General features: G+C 36.0%; 1 pseudogene; it reads right to left on the reverse strand.

The window, feature by feature from the left end:
- Positions 1-5,178: 5,178 nt before the first annotated feature.
- On the reverse strand, positions 5,179-5,994 carry LOC102118360 (KICSTOR complex protein ITFG2 pseudogene; annotated as a pseudogene).
- Positions 5,995-8,500: the final 2,506 nt, after the last annotated feature.

Genomic DNA, 8,500 nt, shown 5'->3' on the forward strand with positions numbered 1-8,500 from the left:
TTTTAGTTTAAACCAGCTTGTTTTATTGATTATTTGTGATCAAAAGGATCTTGAGTAGGACACCACCATTTTCCTGCTCACAATATACTTTATTTTCAGGTCCAGTACCCAGAAGGAAGTAAAACCCTTTAAATGGTAACTCTATACACCAAAATGACTTTTTATGCCATGGAACTTTACAATCAGAAAGAGAAGAATATGTCATATTCAGTTTTAATCTGAAGAGCTTGACACAGTTCTTGGCACATAGTAGGCCCTTAAAACCAGTTTCTGAATGAAAAGAATTGGATATGTGCTCATCAAATTTACAGATAACCCGATGGTGAGAATTCTACTTTGGATTTTGCAGAGTAGGATCTGAAGCTAATCTCATGATTCACTGAAAGAAAAAGCAACCTGTTAGACAACAGCTTTGTCATGTTACTAACACCAATCTATAAACCAGTCTGAATCTGTGCCTATCTTCTCTGACCTTCCCCCAGTTTCAACAGAAGATAAGTCCTTCCTGTCATTAAAACACATAACTTCCCCTAGGGGTCCCTCCGCAGACTTATCTTCTCTCTGAAAAGTCGGCCACTCTTTAATGAATGTTTAATTGCACTCTCTCTACTGGATAATTATCATCAGTTTGTACACTTTTGTCTTAACAAGCACACAACTACACTCACACACTAACTTGACTTCATATCTTTTGGAGTTACCTACTCATTTCTCAATTCTCTTCATGGAAAAACATTATAAACTTTTCTATACTCTCTGTCTACTTTTCTACGTAACTTTCACTCTTAAGCCATTGCAATTGGTCTTCCATCCCCAATGCTCTTTGAGACTTCTCATCAAAATTATCAACAACCTTCATGTTACCAATCCAAATGATGATATTTTTAAATTTATTCAACAGCAATTCACTTAGTTGACCAATTCCTCCATCTATTCTGTGATAGTACAGCATTTATGTTTTCCCACTATCAGTAGCAACCCCAAGCAAGCTCCTTTATTGGTACATCTTATCTACCTGACATCTAAATTTTAGACTGCTTTAGTACAAAGTCCAGGGGTTCTTTTTTTATCAATCTATAAAAAAAGTGTTCTAGTTTGTGTTATTCAATGCCCACTGACAATACCTATCAAGAAGCATTACTAAATGGATGAAATCGTTATATTCCCTGTATATCTCCCTCTTTTAAAGAAAAAAAAGTTTATATTTTGTCTACCATAATTAATGAAAAGTTATAGCAAACATTTACCAATAGCACTTAAGATGAAATTCATTGCCCAAGTAATTTTTATGCAGAAAGAACACATCCAAATTCAGGAAACAAACAAGATAAATTCAAAAAAATCCACACCAAGACACGTTAAAATTTGGATATCTATACCAAAACATTAAAATTGGCAACAATCAAGACAAAGTTTTGAAAGTAGCAAAAGAAAAGCAACTTGTCACATATTACAGCAGCACCATAAACCTCCCATGGATTTCTCAGCAGAACATTGCTGGCCAGAAGAAAGTGGGACTTAAATGTTGAAATAAAGAAGAAGAAAAAAAAATAACCTGACAACCAAGAATATTATAGCTGGAAAAACTGTCTTTCAAAAATGAAGCAGAAATAAAGATTTTCCCAGATAAATAAAAGCTGAGGAAGTTCATCATCACTAGATTCACCTTAAAAGAAATGCTAAAGGGAGCTCTTTCAGTTAACATGAAAGGATGTCAAAGAGAAATATGAAAGTATGTAAAAGTATAAAACTTAGTGAAAGAAGTGGATATAAAGAAAAATACAGAATACTATAATATCATAATGGTGGCAGGTAAATCACTTTTAATTCTAGTATAAAAGTTAAAAGACAAAAGTATTAAAAATCACAATAAATATGTTAAAAGAAACCATATGAATAAAGGTAACTTCTAACAGTAATAACAAAGTATACGTATGAAGGAGAGAAGTTAAAGTATAGAGTTTTATATGTGATTGAAGTTGAGTTGTTTACAGTTTAAAACAGATTGTTATAATAATAAGTTGTTTTATGTAAGCCCGGTGGTAACCACAAAAAAAAAATCTACATAAAGGAGAAAGAAATCAAAGCGTGTCAATACCCAAAACTCAATGTAACATAAAGGAAGACAGCAAGAGAAGAAAAGGTACAAAAGAATCACAAAACAGAAAACTATTAACAGAAAGGCAACAGTTAGTTATTCTCTCATACTCACTTGAAATGTTAATGGAATGAACTCTTGAATCAAAAGACACAGAGTAACTGAATGGGTAGACAAAAAGATTCAACTGAATGCTGTGCTCAACTGATTCACTAGAGATTTTAGGAGACACATAGGCTAAAATTGAAAAGATAAAAATATGTGTGTGTCTGTGTGCACATGTATATATATGGACACATATATATACATACACATGTGTATATATATATACACACACACATATACATACACATACACATCCTATGCAAATAATAACCAAAAGAAAGCATGGTGGCTATACTTATATCAAACAAAATAGACTTTAAGTCACAAACTGTCTCAAGATAGAGGAAAATATAAAATGATAAAAGGGTCAACTCACCAGGAAGATATCACAATTATGTGTGTGCACATATATATATATGCATATACATATATGTGCATATATATGTATGCACTAAACATCAGAGTACCTAAATATATAAAGCAAACGTGGACATAAATAAAAGGGAAAATACAGAAATACAATAATAATAGGAGACTTCAGTTCTCCACTTTCGATAATGGGTAGAAGAGTTAGACAATCAATAAGGATACAGGTGGACTTGAACAACATGTTAGACTAAATGGGCCTGATATACATATACAGAACATTCCACACAACAGCAATTGAATGCACATTCTTCCCAAGTACACATGCAATTTTCTCCAGGATAGATCATGTTAGGTAACAAAACCAATCTTAACAGATTTACGAAGAGTCAAATCATGCTGAGTTTCTTTACTGATCATGATAGAGTGAAACTAGAAATTAATAGCAGATGGGAAACTGAAAAATCTATGAATATGTGGAAATTTAAAACATACTCTTGAATAACCAATGGTTCAAAGAATAAATCAAAAGTCAAAGTAAAAAATATATTGAGGCAAATGAAAACAAAAACATAACACACCAAAACTTATAGGATGCAGCAAAAGCAGTACTAACAGGACATTTATAGCAATAAACATCTATATTAAAAAGAAAAAAGATTTCAAATAAACTACTTAACTTTATACCTCAAAGAACTAGAAAAACAAACTAAGCCCAAAGGTAGGAGGAGAGAAATAATAAAGATTAAAGCAGAAATAAATAAAACAGAGAACAGTAAAATAATAGAAAATAGCAACAAAACAAGATTTGCCTTTCTTAAAAGATAAGCAAAATTGACAAATAATTAGCTAGATTAAGAAAGAGAGGGATTCCAACAAATAAAATCAGAAATGAAAGTAGAGATATAATAACAGATGTCTCAGAAATAAAAATGACCATAAGTGACTATTATGAACAATTATATGCCAACAAATTGGATAACCTAGAAGAAATGCATAAATTATGAGAAACATATAACCTATCAAGACTGAATAATACATAAATAGAAAATCTGAACAGACCTATAAATTGAATTAGTAGCCAAAAACTTTCTAATAAAAACAAAACCCAGGACCAGATGACTTCAAGTGTTGAATTCTATCAAACATCTAAAACCTTAACATTAATCCTTCTCAATTCTCCCTAAAAATTAAAGAACATAGAACACTTTCAAACTTATTTTATGAGATCAACATTACCCTGATACTAAAACCAGGCAAAAAAAAAAAAAAAAAAAAAGATATTAAAAAAAGAAAACCACAGGTTAGTATGTCTGGTTAACAAAGATGAAAAAAAATCCTCCACAAAATACTGGCAAACCAAATTCAACCACATATTAAAGGCATACCCCACGGCCAAGTAAGATTTATTTCTTGGGGCCGGGCGCTGTGGCTCACGCCTGTAATCCCAGCACTTTGGGAGGCTGAGGCGGGCGGATCACGAGGTCAAGAGACTGAGACCATTCTGGCCAACGTGGTGAAATCCCGCCTCTACTAAAAAGTACAAAAATTAGCTGGGTGTGGTGGTGCCTGTAGTCCCAGCTACTCGGGAGGCTGAGACAGGAGAATTGCTTGAACCTGAGAGGCAGAGGTTGTAGTGAGCCAAGATCGCGCCACTGCACTCCAGCCTGGGTGATAGAGCGAGACTCCATCTCAAAAAAAAAAAAAAAAAAAAAAAAAGATTTATTTCTTGAATGCAACAATAGTTTTACCATATGCACATCAATAAATGTGATATGCCACATTACAAAATGAAGGGCAAAAACACGTGATCATTTCAACAAATGCAGAAAAAGCATTTGACAAATTTCTCTTTTTTTAATGGCCCAAGATATAATTCTGATTGTGGTCTGGATCATAAATTGGCATCACATTTTACATGTCTATTGTCTTACAGATAATAAGGTGTTTTATGGGGGAATGGGTGGGTGGAAAAACGGGAACAGGGCTTCTGAAGCTAATACCTGAAGAATATGGCAACATGAGAAAGCACTGACCCAGCTGCTTTGGTAAATGGAGGAAAGTCATCTCAGGGTTGCTAGGAACATAAGTAAGACCAGACTGTAGATTGTGCTGAAAGAGCTCTAAAAACAAAACAATTTGCTGTTCCTTTAACAATTACTAATATCAAGAACTTGGAATTGTGCCATGAAAGACAGAGCTTAAGATGGGGTGTAGCCCTTACCTCCACTGCTCCCCTAGGCCTAAGGCCTGGCTTCCTTATGGGTATTGGGGCCACACAAACAAGTCTCTGTTTCCTACACAGTGCAAGTGGGGAGCAGGACATGTCCCAGATGATTTGGAACAAGGCCACAGTCCTATGACCTTGCTGGTGTGAAGGGTGAGGTCCATAAGAAAATGGGCAGAGGGTCAACTTGTCTCTTCTTTCATCAAAAAGACCGTGAGGTGTATAGCTTGTGGTCACCCTAGGGCTGCGCCATCTTTCATGCCCAGTGTCAAATCCTGCACTTCTGTAATGCATATTCCCTATCCTGCCAATATAACAGATACCTTGACGGGGTAGGGTAGGGGTTCAGAAGAATCCTTCATCAGCTATGAGGCAAGTACAGCTAGGTGGGATCCTGGAGGCTTGAGGGAACACAACTGTGATGGTTGGTCAGATGGTAGAGAGTTTGGTGAAGCAGGGCATGAGCCACAGGGAGGTTGTCAGGATCCACGCCCAGCTCCTGCAGCAGGCTGTGGTACTCGAGCCTGATCTCCAGTTGTTCAGAAGATTGGTAGACTCTATCCACTCCAACTGCACCTCCCAGTACACATAAATCTTCTGGTTGAAAGTGACATATATGAGACAGGAGCTGTTGCATCCCCCTGCAGGCATACAGGCCTGCACAGAAGGCACAGATATTTTCATTCACTTGGAAGCGGATGACAGTGCGGTTGTGATCAATAACATATGTCTGTCCATCCCAGGTACATGTGACTACCTCCTCATGCCCGTTGCCGGTGACATCCAATTTCTCCAGGGCGAAAAGCTGGTGATCCACCTGCACTGACCACAGCAGCCTGTCTGCTTCCTCCATGAGCTTCAGCATCCCATCCAGTGTGCTCACGGCAAAGACGCCAGAGCCACCACTCTCAGTGCCATGGCCTTGAGAGTTGTTGCCAATTACGTGAGTGGAGACATTCTTGTTGTGGATACAGCCAGATGTCTGGTGCAGCACCACATCTCAGGCAGCTGGGGCCTCCCTACTGCCATCCATGATCCCTTCAGAGGCAGGAGAGGACCCTGTGTCCTTTTTCCACGTACACAGTAGAATTGCATAAGCACAGCCTGGCTAAGATACCATCAGTTCAGGAACACCCAGCGGCCCCAGAGTCACTGACAGGCTGTCCACCTGACCCTCCAGCATCCATTTCTTGAGGGACGCCAGCTGCCCGGTCAGATGTTCAGGACCCTCACCTAGCTCCTCCCAGCAGAAAACTCGCACCACACAGTCTGTGTAGCCCACCACCACTCACAACATCCATCTCCGTCTGTGGGCATGAAAGACACAAATTTCAACACTTTTTCATAATAAAAACTCTCAACAAAACAGAAGAAAATAACCTCAACATGATACAGGTCACATACGAAAAAAAACACAGTTAATATTTTTCACAATGGTGAAAAGTTGAAAGCTTTCCCTCTAGGATCAGGATTAAGACCAGGATGCCTACTCTTGCAACACAGTACTGAAAGTCCTAGCCAGAGCAATCAAGGATGACAAAGAAACAAAAAAATCTAGAAATCAGAAAGGAAGCAATAAAATTAACTCTGTTTGCATATGGCATGATCTTATCTGTATAAAACCCTAAAGATTTCACATACACACTCAAAATATAAAAAGCATAAAATTAGAAACCAAAGTAAAAAATGTTGGATCATACAAAATCAACATATAAAAATCAGGCAATTAAGAAAACAAGCCCATTTACAATGATATAAAAATAAAATACTAAGAAATAAACTTAACTAAGGAGCTGAAATACATTAAAGATAATATGGATAAAATTAAAATACATACAAATAAACAAAAATATGTCCTGTGTTTATTGACTGCAAAATTCAACATTGTTAAAATATCCATATTACCCAACATGATTTACAGATTCAGTGCAATCCTTATCGAAATCCCAAGGGCAGTTTTTTCAGAAACAGAAAAAGCAATTCAAAAATTAATATGAAACCACAAAAGACCCGAATTGCCAAAATGGTCTTGAGAAAAGAAGAAAGCTAGAGGCATAACATTTTCTGATTTCAAAACGTATTATAAAACTAAAGTAAATAAAACAGTATGATACTGGTATAAGACAAATATATAGACCGATGGAACAGAATAGAGAGCTGAGAAGCAAATCTGAGCATACACCACATATATCCACATATAAACAGTCAACTGATCTTTGACAAGGGTGCCAAGAATATATAATATGGAAATGATAATCTCTTTAATCAGCAGAATTTGGAAAAAGAATAAAATTGGACTCTTACTTTTATATCATACACAAAAATCAAGTCAAAATGGGTTCAATGTAAGACCTGAAACTACAAAATTCCTAGGAGAAAACAGCGGGAAACCCTCATGACATTGATCTTAGTGATGATTTCTTGGCTATGTCACAAAAACCACAGCCAAAAAAAAAAAAAAAAAAAAAAAAAACAAAGAAAGCAAAAATACACAAGTGGGACTACACCAAACTAAAAGTTTTTAATCAGAGTAAAAGGCAAGCTATGGAATGGAAGAAAATACTTGTGAACCATACATCTGATAAGGAGTTAATATCCAAAATATGTAAGGAACTCCTTCAACTCAAATAGCAAAAAGGAAAAATAATGCGATACAACAGCAGAAACCCTGAGTACAAAATAACAAAATACTTGAACAAACATTTCCCTAAAGAAGACATACGAATGGCCCACAGGTATATGATGAGATGCTCAGCATCAATAATCATAAGGGAAATGCAAATCAAAACCATAATGAGGCATTATCTGACACCTCTTCAGACAACTACTATAAAACATAAAAAAAGAAGCAGAGAACAACTGTTAGTGAGGGTCCAGGTTCCCCTTGCATGTTTTACAGGGAAATGTGTGGGCTACAAGTGTATACTTCCTGTTGGACCCATAGACCTCCACCCCTGTTGGTTTGGATATGGTTGGAAATGAGCTACAGCTGGGCTCTCTGAAGAAGGCAGGTCTAGAGGATTGTGTCACCTGGAAGACACTCCAAATTTCAGACAATGCTTAAGTAGAAGATAAGGGGAAACTAGCAGTGAAGCAATAAAATTCTAAGGATTGCAGTGCCTACAATTTAAGCACTATAAAGGGAAGCAGAAAAGAGGAGCACTTGTCATGGCATATTCTGGAATTAAGTAATATATAGACATCAGTTTAGAGTACCATAAAGAAGAAGTAGAAAGAAGATTCAATAAACAATGGAAAAGAGATTAAATTCTTGTAATAACTAGAAATATAATGGAATCTGTGCCCATTAATACAACCTCCACTTGCAGATTTAAGCAAAGAATCACAACTCTCATTAAAATGAAAAAGTCTGGGTCTATTTTATCTATTCAAAACTGCAAAAAGGTAAACAAAAACTGAAAATGAGATATGGGGAAAAATTAATGTAAAGCAAAATAAACTGCCTTCTGTAGGATCAAAGAAGGGTTTTAGAAAACGTATTACAGAAGTATCTAAAAGAAAATTTTTGGAACTTATTGACATTCTAGAAAGAGTAAAAGAAAACTTGGCCTTTATAAAATTGGAAAAAGAATATATAAAGAGAAAATATTGAAATGAAAAGTAACAAAATAAGATGAAGAGGAAGATGGGTGTGTTAAAGAAGATTTTCAGGAATTCTAAAGCTACAACGTAACAAGAAATCT

This window comes from Macaca fascicularis, chromosome 6, assembly GCF_037993035.2.
Source record: "Macaca fascicularis isolate 582-1 chromosome 6, T2T-MFA8v1.1".
Lineage (NCBI taxonomy): Eukaryota > Metazoa > Chordata > Mammalia > Primates > Cercopithecidae > Macaca > Macaca fascicularis.